This window comes from Mytilus galloprovincialis, chromosome 7 (genome assembly GCF_965363235.1).
Source record: "Mytilus galloprovincialis chromosome 7, xbMytGall1.hap1.1, whole genome shotgun sequence".
In the NCBI taxonomy this organism is placed as follows: Eukaryota; Metazoa; Mollusca; class Bivalvia; order Mytilida; family Mytilidae; genus Mytilus; species Mytilus galloprovincialis.
The window spans coordinates 1,246,253-1,260,602 of NC_134844.1; the positions used below are offsets into that span (position 1 = coordinate 1,246,253).

Below are 14,350 nucleotides of genomic sequence, written 5' to 3' on the forward strand. Positions count from 1 at the left end.
AAAAAAAAAAATTCAGATTGATATACTGTGTAAATATTCACTGCAAAAAACTGAGTAAATCTATAAGTAAAATATTGAAAAAGCAAAAATCATATTTTCTAAATTTAGTTAGACATTTCATCTCTTTCATCATAAGTATTAAACTGCAGTAGACACAGAGATTTGTCTCGCCCTTATGTTATTAAGTATACTGCAAATGTTTAGATAGAAATGTAATCTTTTAAGGCAGCAACCATTTGATTTTCTGGGGGGGGGGGGGGGGGCTATGGGTTTTTTTTCTGGACAAGTCGAAAACAATTTTTTTCTTTCAATTTTAGCATTACATATAGTGGCAGCTGAGGGTGAAACAAACATTTTTTTTTCTCAGAATCAAAAACAAATTATTTTTTTCTCCAAAAACTGGAAACAAACTTTTTTTTCCAAAACCTGTACATATGTTGTACGGATACACCACTAGCCCAGTTTAGGAGGAGGGTTGTGATCCTGTTCATATGTTGCATGGATACACCACTAGCCCAGTTTATGAGGAGGGTGTTGATCCTGTTCATATGTTGTACGGATACACCACTAGCCCAGTTTAGGAGGAGGGTTGCGATCATGTTCATATGTTGTACGGATACACCACTAGCCCAGTTTAGGAGGAGGGTTGTGATCCTGTTCATATGTTGTACGGATACACCACTGGCCCAGTTTAGGAGGAGGGTTGTGATCCTGTTCATATGTTGTACGGATACACCACTGGCCCAGTTTAGGAGGAGGGTTGTGATCCTGTTCATATGTTGTACGGATACACCACTAGCCCAGTTTAGGAGAAAGGTTGTGATCCTGTTCATATGTTGCATGGATACACCACTGGCCCAGTTTATGAGGACGTTGCGATCCTGTTCATATGTTGTACGGATACACCACTAGCCCAGTTTAGGAGGGTTGTGATCCTGTTCATATGCTGTACGGATACACCACTAGCCCAGTTTAGGAGGAGGGTTGTGATCCTGTTCATATGTTGTACGGATACACCACTAGCCCAGTTTAGGAGGAGGGTGGTTATCCTGTTCATATGTTGCATGGATACACCACTAGCCCAGTTTAGGAGGAGGGTTGCGATCCTGTTCATATGTTGTACGGATACACCACTAGACCAGTTTAAAGATGGGTTTGTGATCCTGTTCATATGTTGTACGGATACACCACTGGCCCAGTTTAAGAGGAGTGCTAGCATGTTTGACTTTGCCATATTCTGTATGTTTGCACGTCCCAAGTCAGGAGCCTGTAACTCAGTGGTTGTCGTTTGTTGATGTGTTACATATTTGTCTTCCCTTCATTTTTTGTACATAAATTAGGCCATTAATAGTTTTCTTGTTATTGTTTTACATTTGTCATTTTCAGGGCCTTTTATAGCCGACTATGTGGTATGAGTTTTGCTCATTGTTGAAGGTCATAAAGCGACCTATAGCTGTTATTTTCTGTGTCATTTGGTCTCTTGTGGACTGGAGAGTTGTCTCATTGGCAATCATACCCCATCTTCATTTTTTTACATGACTGAAGGTGCAGGGCCAAATAACCTCTTTGAAAATTGCAAATGCCAATACAACTGCATAGTTAATACCATTGACTTCTCATATGTAAGTTCCCTTTAAACTGACAAACACAAACTTTACCATCTAAACAATGCAAAAGTCAATAAACTATGGGTGGCAGGGTCATATAATAGGGAATGCTATTACAATTGCATACTAAATATCATTGACTTAGCATTATTGGTTACTGTAAATTCAGAAATTATTGCGAGGTTTTTATTATTGCAAAAATGGGACAAAGTTGTAAAGTCAAATAATTTAAACTTGCATTTTGAAATATTTTATATGAATTAGACAGGTTTTTTCTCAAAATCGCATTTAAGTCTAAACTGAAAAAATTGCAATAATAAATGCACGCAATAATTTCTGAATTTAATGTTATCATAAACTGATCTAATCACAACTTCAAAATGTAAACTATGCAATTTAAAGGACTGAGGGGGCTGGGCCAATAAAATGCAATGGAAATGAGATGCGACACCTTACTGACAATCACTAAACATGTAAATTCAGCTAAAATTTCAAAGTCAATAGACCATAACTGAAGGGGCAGGGCCTAATAATCTCCATAAACTTGAGATGTGCCAATGCTAATACAACTGCATATCAAATACCACTGACCTACCAATTGTGGTTCTCCTTGAATTGACTTATTAGCAAACTTTTACATGTAATCTAAGCAGAGATGTTTCATGTGTTGGCTCTCCAATAATTGGAAAACAAAACATATGGAATAATTTGGAATAGCACTTTATACTTATACATTAACTATTGCCGAAATCATACCACAAAAATAGACACAATTGTTGTGAAATGTTTCAAAGATACAGTCCAGAAATGAATTACTAGGACCCTTTATATGTGGACTAACAAATTATTTGGGGGTTTCCATGTATTGATTTACCATATCCAAGTTTAGTTCCTAGCAAGGTTCTGTGTGCGACAATACTGCTTCTGCACTGCTTTTAGTTTGTTTTGGTATATGTGACATTAAACTTAAAGACATCATATTTGATTGGATATATGTTATTTAATGAGAAAGATCCTAATTTAGGTGAGGTGTTGGTGGTGTAGTGATAGTAGTTCAACTACTGAAATCACTAGCCTGTCAACGCTGCGGTTGTAAGTTCTAACCCTGCATGTGGCAAGTGCACTCGACTTATCTTAATTGACTATAATTGTCAGTTTTCCTGTCGAATGTTGTGGTTCTCTAATGCACTACCACTAGCCAATTAATCCAAATAAAGATTAAATTGCAGCAAAATTCCTTGAAGTTCACCAAAAAATTTGTGAGGGTTCCACGGAACCCAGTGTCTTACCTACTTTTGCTGTTAATCACAGGCTCAACAAAAATGAGGAAAAAAATCAATAAAAATATTCCTCTGGTTACTATCTTATGATCATAAACAAGCTTCTGTTGAAGTTTGGTACAAATCCAAAATAGTATAAGAAAGTTATTAAAATTTTAAAAACTTTAACCACATAGTGAAAGCGTTGTTTCCTGGCAGAAAATCTAAGTCCATTTAAAGTAAAATACTGAAAAAATGGATTTTTTTTTTCTTCAAAATTTACTTCTGGAAACTATCTTATGATCATAAACAAGCTTCTGTCCAAGTTTGGTACAAATCCAAAATAGTATAAGAAAGTTATTAAAATTTTTAAAACTTTAACCAGAGTGAAAGTGTTGTTTCCTAGCAGAAAATCTAATATAAAAAAGATGTGGTATGATTGACAATGAGACAACTGTCCACAAGAGACCAAAATGACAGACATTAACAACTATAGGTCACCGTACGGCCTTCAGCAATGAGCAAAGCCCATACCGCATAGTCAGCTATAAAAGGCCACAATAAGACAATGTAAAACATTTCAAACCAATGAGAAAACAAATATGTAACACATAAACAAACGACAACCACTGAATTACAGGCTCCTGACTTGGGACAGGCACATACATAAATAATGTGGCAGGGTTTAACATGTAAGCGGGATCTTAACCCTCCCCCTAACCTGGGTCAGTGGTATAACAGTACATTTAGTCCATTTAAAAGTAAAATACTGAAAAAATGGATTTTTTTTTTACAAAAATTGCTTCTGGATTAACTATCTTATGATCATAAACAAGCTTCTGTCCATGTTTGGTATAAACCCAGGATAGTTTAACCACAGAGTGAATGTAATGTTTCTCAGCAGAAAAACTAAGTCCATTTATAAGTAAAATACAGATAAAATGGAATTTTATTTTTACAAAATTTACCTCTGGATACTAGCTTTTGACAATAAACAATCATCTGTCTAAGTTTGGTAGAAATCAAGTATAGTTTAAGAAAGTTATTAAAATTTCAAAAACTTTAACCTGATGGAGTTGATATTTGTGGATGCCGCCAACGGAATGTAGGATTGCTTAGTCTCACTTTTCGACTAAAGTTGACGGCTCAACAATAACCTTTCACTTCCATTTTGGTCTGTGGCTTCAACATTTTAACCTCAAAATCAACTAGATCAACATATCCTTAATCAATATTCTGATTCCAGCCAACCAGTCTATAAAATAAGATGTGGTATGATTGCCTATGAGACAACTAGTCTATCGATGCTCCAAAGTTCAAATAAGGCTGATTATTAGCAGCCGTATACGTTGCTTATAATACAACCTTCAACAATGAGCAAAATCCATATTGTATATCAGGAAGTTGACTATATAATGCCCAGGACAAAACAAGGGGAGATAATTCAAACCAAGAAAGCTATTAACAGAAATAGTTCATGAAAAACAAATATGACAGACGAGTACTTCTCCTAAATGATGTGTCCTTGGCATTGAAGCTGCAAATACAAGTTTTCTGTCTGACCTTGCCTCAAGGACATAGTCAATCATCCAAACTGATGAATTATGCTAGGGTCAAGATATTTGTAACAAACTCGTACCTTTGAAGAGGAACTAAATAAGGACCTTTCAGTTTTTCAGCAAAACAGAAACATTTCTATGTAATTCCATGGTCTTTATTAAAAGAGAAGACAAAAATATGACAAATCATAGAAAAACATGCACCCTGCATTAAAAAACCCAATAGGGAAAAAGCATGGGTGTGTTATTGTAACAGATATTTCACATGTTCAATTGTCATGAACAAACAGGGTTATTACTTGCAGTATTTTACTTGATTAATAATACTGTATATCATATTGTGATTATAACATGTACAATTTAAACAATTTCAACATTTAACATTTCTTTTCTTTTACAGTGGGAAAGTTCAATTTAATCAATTTCATGGACAGGGTTTTTCATTTTGTTAGATAAACCTTTGTAAAACAGGCACAATTTTGTAGCATATAAAATGAAGATATTTATAGAGGTAAATTTCCATTTAGTATAAGACAGAGCTGAAGAAACACAATTTTTTTAGTTTAATAAATCTTAATCAAAAGCACCTTTAAATATTGGAGATTAATTTTGTTACACAGAAATTAGTATCTTAATAATTCTGTGACACTTAATTAAAAAATCAATCAATCATTACTCCCAATAAGAAACCTTAATCTATAACTACTTATTAAAAGGGTGGGGGTGGGGGTGGGGGTGGGGTTGGGAATGTTAGTGAATCAGAAACTTTAAATAAGGCTGTTGACTAAGCTGTAGCCATTATTCTGCAGTCATTATATTTGGGACACAAAACTGGGCTGGGGGCAAATAATATCAGATGCATTTTTGTAGATGATGACTTGTAAATATAATTTGAAATCCCCATGTCAAACCAAACCCCTTAATGCATTATCTAGACCTCTGTTTACAAGCTTTTTTTTTTACAGAGCTCTAAAGAATACTTTCATCTTACTTTATATACATCTGATATAACTTATCTAACTTACATTGATACATAAAAAAACTTATATATTCTTAATTGTTGACCTTCCGTGCAGTGACAGAATTTACAAGTATAAAGAGAAAAGCAGGGGTAATCCCTCCCCTTATGCCTCAATCTCAGCCTGCTAGTCTCTCCATTCACCAATAAATGTTAGTCAAGAAGGCAACTAAAGCAATTCTATAAAAAAATAACATAACATTTTATACACAAAAAATATCAGATGCATAACAAAAAAATCATTTAAAATATACCGAAAATATTTAACCCACATTTCATACCACCCAGTTATTATCTAGAACTCTGTTTACAATTATTATTATTATTTTTTTTTTTTTTTCTTTTCTTTTTGACATTTTTTTTTTTTTTTTTTTTTTTTACAGAGCTCCAAATAACAAGTATACATCTGATACGAACAACATTTGTACAAAACCTTGACCAAAGGAACTAACCAGTATGAAAAGATAAGCAGGGGTATTCCCTCCCCTTATACCCATTTCTCAGCCTGCCAGTCTTCCCATTCATCACAACTGGTGTTCCTGATAATTTACAGAACACTATAAAAAAAAGAGTGTTGTACATCTAGATTGGACATAGTGTGATGATAACTATAAAGGTCATATACACTTGCAGTGCATCACTAATTTTGTACTATGCTGAATAGTTGTAGTTAATCTTTAACTCTTATCAATCAAATGTGAATAAATAAAATTTGAAATTCATCGAATAGCAGCTTTGTCTGTTTTCCCTGTTTGTCCTTCATTCACAGAAAAAGAATTTAATTCTTTTAATGAAATAATGTGAAACTCTGTCTCAAATAAATATTTATACAATTTCCATTCTAATGTTATATTTCTTTCTAAATAGTAATCATAAATGTATTCAAGATTGCATAATGAAACTACAAAATACCACAAATTATTATTTTTTTACTTTTTTTTGACATTCCACACAGATTTATTCTAATGTAACCAAACATCTTCGAAAAAAGAGATTTAAACCAATGGCAGCTGCCTGATTGCAGTTCTTGCTGGTTACATTAAAGTCTTAACATTAAACTGCTTCATGACCATTTAATTAGGGAGAACTGTAGGTCTCTGAAATTCTAATGTAATCGACATGTCTGGTTAAAAAGACATAAATCTTTACAATTGACTCTCTCCTATCCTTCCTCTCTCTCTCTCTTTCTGTTGATTTTAACAAGAATAATAATACACTATATTGTTTGTCAATAATGTTTCCAAGTTCATCTAAATGGCAAAATTCTTCTATATCAGTTGATTTGTAAATTCCCAAGCAGTTAATCTACAGAGAAACAACAAAATGTCAATTAAAACATGGAAATTAAATTCACAAAATAACAGATTTAATTCTTATTGATATGTCAGAAATTATTCATACCATATATACATATAAGATTGATTGATTGTTGTATGCTTAATGTCCAGTGGCAAATATTTCATGCATATTTACCATGACATTTGAATTTTTGCATTAAACATAACCTATAACTCAAAAATGAAAGTATTAAATCTTGCTAATTATAAGTAGCATCAATGTTTCTTTTCAAAATTCAAACATTGAAATAAATTTGGCCAAGACTTTAACAGTATGATAAACAAAGGTATGATGATAAACAAGTTTCCATTGTATAATTGCAGGAGCAATTTATTATTTGGCATAAATAAATAAAATACGAAAATAAGCAAGCATAATGAACGAGGTTGTTAAATGTGATCGATATATGCCTTTTTAGTGCTTCTTTATTAAATATTTGTTTGTTTTATGTTGCGATTAAGATTGCGACACTGTGTTGACTGCTGAACCCCTATTTTGACATTTTTACTTATGTTTTATTCACTCATTGTTGTCAATATAATGGAATTTGTTGGGATTTTCATACAAGTGAGATGTTTAGCGCTATAAAACCAGGTTCAATCCACCATTTTCTACAGAAGAAAATGTCTGTACATTTTTGTACCAATTAATTTAATATGATATTTGTAGTCAATTCTTTTGATTTGCCATTTGATTAGGGACTTTCTGTTTTGAATTTTCCTCAGAGTTCAGTATTTTAGCGATTTAACATGTGTTTATTACCATTTTGTTTTACTGTAAACTCACCTTGAAGTTGGTAATATAGTTCTTCCAGGTCCTACTGTCCTCAGATCTTGTAATAGATCACATACAATTCTTATTTCCTGGATATCTGAAGAAGAAAAAATTATGTTGAACAGCCACATTCTTAAAAATGCTTATATGGAACTTTAATTATAATTAAAAGTAGGACAATTTTTCACCCAAGTATAATAAAACATCCAATCAGGTACATACATGTTGTTTTTAAATTTACCAGCCTGATTTTTTTGTAATGAAGACCTTTGGCTCTATTACACATCTATTATATCTTTTTCAAAATACTCAAAATAACCTAAATGCTTATATAAGGTTAATACACATCAGTGGTTGTCGTTTGTTTTAGTTTTACATATTTGTTTTTTCGTTAATTTTTGGTACACAAGTTAGCAAGGCCGTTTATATTTTCTCGTTTGAATTGTTTTACATTTTCATTTCAGGGCCTTTTATAGCGGACTATATGGTATGGGCTTTGCTCATTGTTGAAGGCCGCACAGTGACCTATAATTGTTAATTTTTTGATAATTTGGTCTCTTGTTGAGAGTTGTCTCATTGGCAATCATACCACATCTTTTTTACATCTACATGTAATCACATTCAGTGTAATGTTATGTATTTTGAGTATAATTACCTCATCTTTTGTATGTAACAGCTTCAGACCCAGTTGTGATGTGCCTTTCTGTGAGATTTATCAGTTTATAGTCCACTAGCACTGTCCATCTACATGAATACTGGTCACATCAATATAAATGTCAATAATTCACTTGCTGGTTCCAAGGCTGGTGTCAATATTTACTTGTTGGTCGAATTCCAAGGCTGTTCGATCCTGAATTTAGTCTATTCACTAAAAGTCAGTCAGTTCCATCATTTGAATATTTCATTGTCCACTATTCTGAGTGGTCACATATAACATCATACAATAAGTCCATTAAGTCAATACATTTAAAACTGGTTATTATTAGAATATTTCATTATCACTATAGTTGTTACCTATTTGATTCCACACATCTTCTATGCTAGTGCCTTTACTGGTATATCTTTTTTTTAATTTGGCAAAAAAATCAAAAGTGGTTACTTACTTGGGGGTTTTCAGAAAATTTTGAATTTGAGATTTATAGCAAGCTTTTTCTACTTGCTAAATTATAAAAGTTTATTTATAAAATAATTTTATTTAAAGAAAGGGCAACTTTAATCATAAATTGCTGAAAATGTTAACTATCAGCTGTAGGGGAGCTTACAAAGTATACATAAATTGTTATTTGGATGGAGAGTTGTCTCATTGGCACTCACACCACATCTTCCTACATCTATAAAGTATACATAAAATCTACATGAAATCTACATGAAAGATAGATAACTCTTGCAGCCTTGTGGTTCAATCTCTGGTTAATAGTTCTCAATGGCATTCTTACCAAATCTCATTGGCATTCTAACCACTTCTCATTGGAATTCGAACAACATCTCATTGGCATTTTAACCACATCTCATTGGCATTCTTACCACATCTCATTGGCATCCTTACTACATCTCATTGGCATTCTTACCAAATTGTATTCGCATAAATACCACAACTCATTTACATTCTGAGTGCATCACATTAGCACTATTACCACATCTCCTTGGCTTTATTACCACATCTCATGTGCATTCTTAGCACTTCTCATTAGCTTTATTACCCCATCTCATGTGCATTCTTAATGCAACTCATTAGCTTTATTACCACATCTCATTTGCATTCTTAGTGCATCTAACTAGCTTTACTTTTCTACATTGGTAAGAGGTATAGGGGGAGGGTTGAGATCTCACAAACAGTTTAACCCTGCCACATTTTTGCGCCTGTCCCAAGTCAGGAGCCTCTGGCCTTTGTTAGTCTTGTATTATTTCAATTTTAGTTTCTTGTGTACAATTTGGAAATTAGTATGGCGTTCATTATCACTGGACTAGTATATATTTGTTTAGGGGCCAGCTGAAGGACGCCTCCGGGTGTGGGAATTTCTCGCTACATTGAAGACCTGTTGGTGACCCTCTGCTGTTGTTTTTTATTTGGTCAGGTTGTTGTCTCTTCGACACATTCCCCATTTCCATTCTCAATTTTATTTACTACCACATCTCATGTGCATTCTCAGCGCATCTCATTAGCTTTTTTACCACAACTCATTAGCATTCTTACTGTATCTTATTAACTTTATTGGCACATCCATAAGCTGTATTACCACATCTCATTGGCTTTCTAAGCACATCTCATTAGCTTTATACCACATCTTATTTGCATTCTTAGTGCATCTCATTAGTTGTATTAACAAATCTCATTGGCATTTTTAGCACATCTCATTGGCATTCTTCGCACATCTCATTGGCATTCTTAGCACGTCTCATTAGCTTTATTACCACATATCATGTGCATTCTTTAATAAATGCAACTCATTAGCTTTATTACCACATCTCATTTGCATTCTTAGTGCATCTAACTAGCTTTACTACCACATCTCATGTGCATTCTCAGCGCATCTCATTGGCTTTTTTACCACAACTCATTTGCATTCTTAGAGTATCTCATTAACTTTATTGGCACATCCATAAGCTTTATTACCACATCTCATTGGCTTTCTAAGCACATTTCATTAGCTTTATACCACATCTTATTTGCATTCTTAGTGCATCTCATTAGTTGTATTAACACATCTCATTGGCATTCTTATCACATCTAATTGGCATTCTTAGCACATCTCATTGGCATTCTTAGCACATTATTAGCTTTATTCAAAACCACATCTCATTGGCATATTGACCACATCTCATCTTTTCATTCTTTATTGATCACTGGACCAATTATTTTATTAATTTAGAGAATATACTTTTAACACATTTTTAAATTGCTTTTCTGAAAATCTTTCCAAAAATATTATCAGAGTACCCGTTATAACATATTGATCCAAATTTGTTGTAAAGGATTTATTTCAATATGTTTATCTCCCCTTGTAAAGGATTTATTTCAATATGTTTATCTCCCCTTGTAAAGGATTTATTTCAATATGTTTATCTCCCCTTGTAAAGGATTTATTTCAATATGTTTATCTCCCCTTGAATTGGACAATTTGGTAAAGGATGTTTTTTGTTTAATCAGACGTCAACACTTTTAATCAGCAATACCTCAAACCAGTACAAACATTTCAACAGAAACTTAGGACAACATTTACAGACACTGAAGGTCGGTGGTTTTTCAGGTGCCATTTATATGGCTTCTGCCACCAATAAAAACTGGCAGCCTTGTAATAGCTAGGAGTACTACAAGTGGCGTTGAAACAGTCATATCTATCAAGAATAGATAAATAACTTGTAAGTTACTGAATTATGACAGGCTAGACTGGCTGTTGTTATACAAATTATTAAGGGAGTTTTCCAAGGCAAACATTTATTATGCCTCATTTATGGGCATTATGTTTTCTTGTCTGTGCGTCCGTTTGTTAGTTTGTCCGTCCCGCTTCAGGTTAAAGTTTTCGGTTGAGGTAGTTTTTGATGAAGTTGAAGTCCAATCAACTTGAAACTTAGTACACATGTTCCCTATGGTATCATCGTTCTAATTTTAATGCCAAATTAGAGGTTTTTTCTCTATTTTCAAAGTCCAATGAACATAGTGCGGATGGGGCATCTGTGTACTATGGACACAATCTTATATGTCTTTACCAAATAGGAAGAGAGAAAGGGTTCAGAGGCAGAACCAGCAATCTTTAAAAAAAGGGGGATCCAACCCAGGAGAAAGTGTGGGTTTTAAATATATATCCCCATTCAAATGCATTATCATTAAAAAAATAAAAGGGGGGGGGGTTCCAACCCCAACCCCTGGATCGGCCACTGGGGTCACAAACATTTTACAGACTTGGAAATAATTTTGAAATGTAATAGACCCATAATTTAAAACAAGGACTTTCAGACTGGATTTGCATACCAAAAAAAAAAATTGGTTTGTATTCCTACTCATATTCATATTGTTAACAAGAAGTTCTCTTTTTTGACTGAATACATTAACTTTACAAGACATATCCCTCTACAAGACTAGTACCTTAAACCCTTATCTGAAAACTCACTCCATCAATCTCTATTCTCTCTCCCCTATCCCCTCCCCTCTCATTTCTCTCCCTCTCTTGTCTTCCATCCTTAAACCTATTTAATTAAGTACCAATTGTTTGTAATGGTTAGTGTTGATACTTTAAGAATAAGATTTTTTATATTAAGATACAAGTCCTGTAGAGGGATGGATAATTTTGCATGGAGACATACTTTTCGATTAAATATTTTGATTAACTTTTCAAACCAAAATATTTTTAAAACAAATATAAAAATTTATGTTTTCTGTTACTCTAGGAATTGAACAACAGAATGAGTAACAGTTCATTTTCAAATAAATAAAAATAAAATGAATATGAATATTTTAAAAAGAATACTTTTCACTACCAATTATAACCTCCTCAATGGTCCTATGCTTGCCTGATATGTTGGAGGTAAAGGGCTCTATCCCATGTATGGACAAACTAAAGACTTTAAAAGGGGTATTTGCTGCTTCTCCCTTAAGCAAGTAGTATTTAAAAGTAAGAGCAAAGTCTAGTTGACTCTGAGTCAGAATAATGTATCCCGGAAGGGTTGGAGATCTTTCTCCGACTAACACCCTTTACTTTGGGAAATTCCCAAAATTATACTGATAAACCTTGCATTACGAAATTGGTATCATAAATGTTCTGTTCTGAAAGTTCCTTTAAAAACTGTAAAATGGTTTTGGAATAGCTGATACATATATGTTCTACGTCTGATTTTTAAGGGCAATTTGATCTAAAATTTAAAAATTTGAAAAATTAGTTCACCCTTTTTTAACTTTATCTTTAACATCAAACATGAATTATGGTTTTATAAAAATTTAAAGGGAATATAGCATTATTCCTTTTCATTTATAAATTTCCATATTATTTTATCTTGAAATTTCCAAATGAAGGACAAAAGGTATTAACATTATTTATCTTTATTTAAAATGTATATTAACTTATCTTTTGACGTTTTTTTGTTTGTGTTGTTGGTTGCTGTTCACTTACATATATCAAAACAATCCTCAGAAAATAAAAGTGTATACTCTTAAAAAGGTATGATATAATTAAATTCAAAATTCAAGTTCAAAGAATGTATCCATTCCGTATCATGATATAATTAAATCCAAAATTCAAGTTCAAAGAATGTATCCATTCCGTATCATGATATAATTAAATTCAAAATTCAAGTTCAAAGAATGTATCCATTCCGTATCATGATATAATTAAATCCAAAATTCAAGTTAAAAGAATGTATCCATTCCGTATCATGATATAATTAAATCCACAAGAGTGCACACGCTGAAATGTCTCGCCTTCTATACTAATCATTGATATTATGTTGATAGTCCTAAGTATAAAGCTAAGCTTTAATACAACTGTCACATAAACTTAACATTAACCAAGATAACTAAACACAGACCAATGAACCTTGAAAATTAGGTCAAGGTCAGATGAACCATGCCAGGCAGACATGTACAGCTAACAATGCTTCTATACAACATACATAGTTGACTTATTACTTATAGTTTAAGAAAAATAGACCAAAACACAAAAACTTAACACTGTGCAATGAACCGTGAAAATGAGGTCACGGTCAAATAAAACTTGCGCGACTGACATAAAGATCATAAAATATTTCCATACACCAAATATAGATGACCTATGGCATATAGTATTAGATAAAAAGACCAAAACTCAAAAACTTAACTTTGACCACTGAACCATGAAAATGAGGTCAAGGTCACATGACATCTGCCCGCTAGATAGGTACACCTCACAATCATTCCATACAACAAATATAGTAGACCTATTGCATATAGTATGAGAAAAACAGACCAAAACACAAAAATTTAACTACAACCACTGAACCATGAAAATGAGGTCAAGGTCAGATGACACCTGCCAGTTGGACATGTACACCTTACAGTCCTTCCATACACCGAATATACTAGCCCTATTGCTTGTAGTATCTGAGATATGGACTTGACCACCAAAACTTAACCTTGTTCACTGATCCATGAAATGAGGTCAAGGTCAAGTGAAAACTGTCTGACAGACATGAGGACCTTTCAAGGTACGCACATATCAAATATAGTTATCCTATTACTTATAATAAGAGAGAATTCAACATTACAAAAAATCTGAACTTTTTTTTCAAGTGGTCACTGAACCATGAAAATGAGGTCAAGGACATTGGACATGTGACTGACGGAAACTTCGTAACATGAGGCATCTATATACAAAGTATGAAGCATCCAGGTCTTCCACCTTCTAAAATATAAAGCTTTTAAGAAGTTAGCTAACACCGCCGCCGCCGACGTAGCCGCCGGATCACTATCCCTATGTCGAGCTTTCTGCAACAAAAGTTGCAGGCTCGACAAAAATTCAAGTTCAAAGAATGTATCCATTCCGTATCATTGCAAAAGAAGTGAAACTTCAGTACGCAGGAAGTTGTTGAGTTGTGAATCCAAAAAACACCTCACACAGTATAGCTGACCATTATAAGCCTCAGAAACCCAATTTCAGAAATCCTTGAATTGAAGTTCCTGAGAATAAGGTGGCAAAAATTTCCACCTTAGCTATCATGTGTAAATGATACAAATGTTTGGTAAACAGGAAGTCGTTGAGTAATGAATCTGAAAATGCATCACACAGTTAAGCCGACTTCTATCAACCCTGAAACCAAATTTCAGAA

General features: G+C 33.4%; 1 long non-coding RNA gene across 1 annotated transcript; it reads right to left on the bottom strand.

Annotated features, from left to right (window-relative positions):
• Window positions 1-4,558: 4,558 nt before the first annotated feature.
• On the bottom strand, window positions 4,559-9,374 carry LOC143082098 (uncharacterized). The gene is made up of 3 exons (XR_012980274.1): window positions 8,211-9,374; window positions 7,568-7,652; window positions 4,559-6,748 (listed from the first exon to the last, which is right to left on the bottom strand). It is a non-coding gene; the product is annotated as an uncharacterized LOC143082098 (long non-coding RNA).
• Window positions 9,375-14,350: the final 4,976 nt, after the last annotated feature.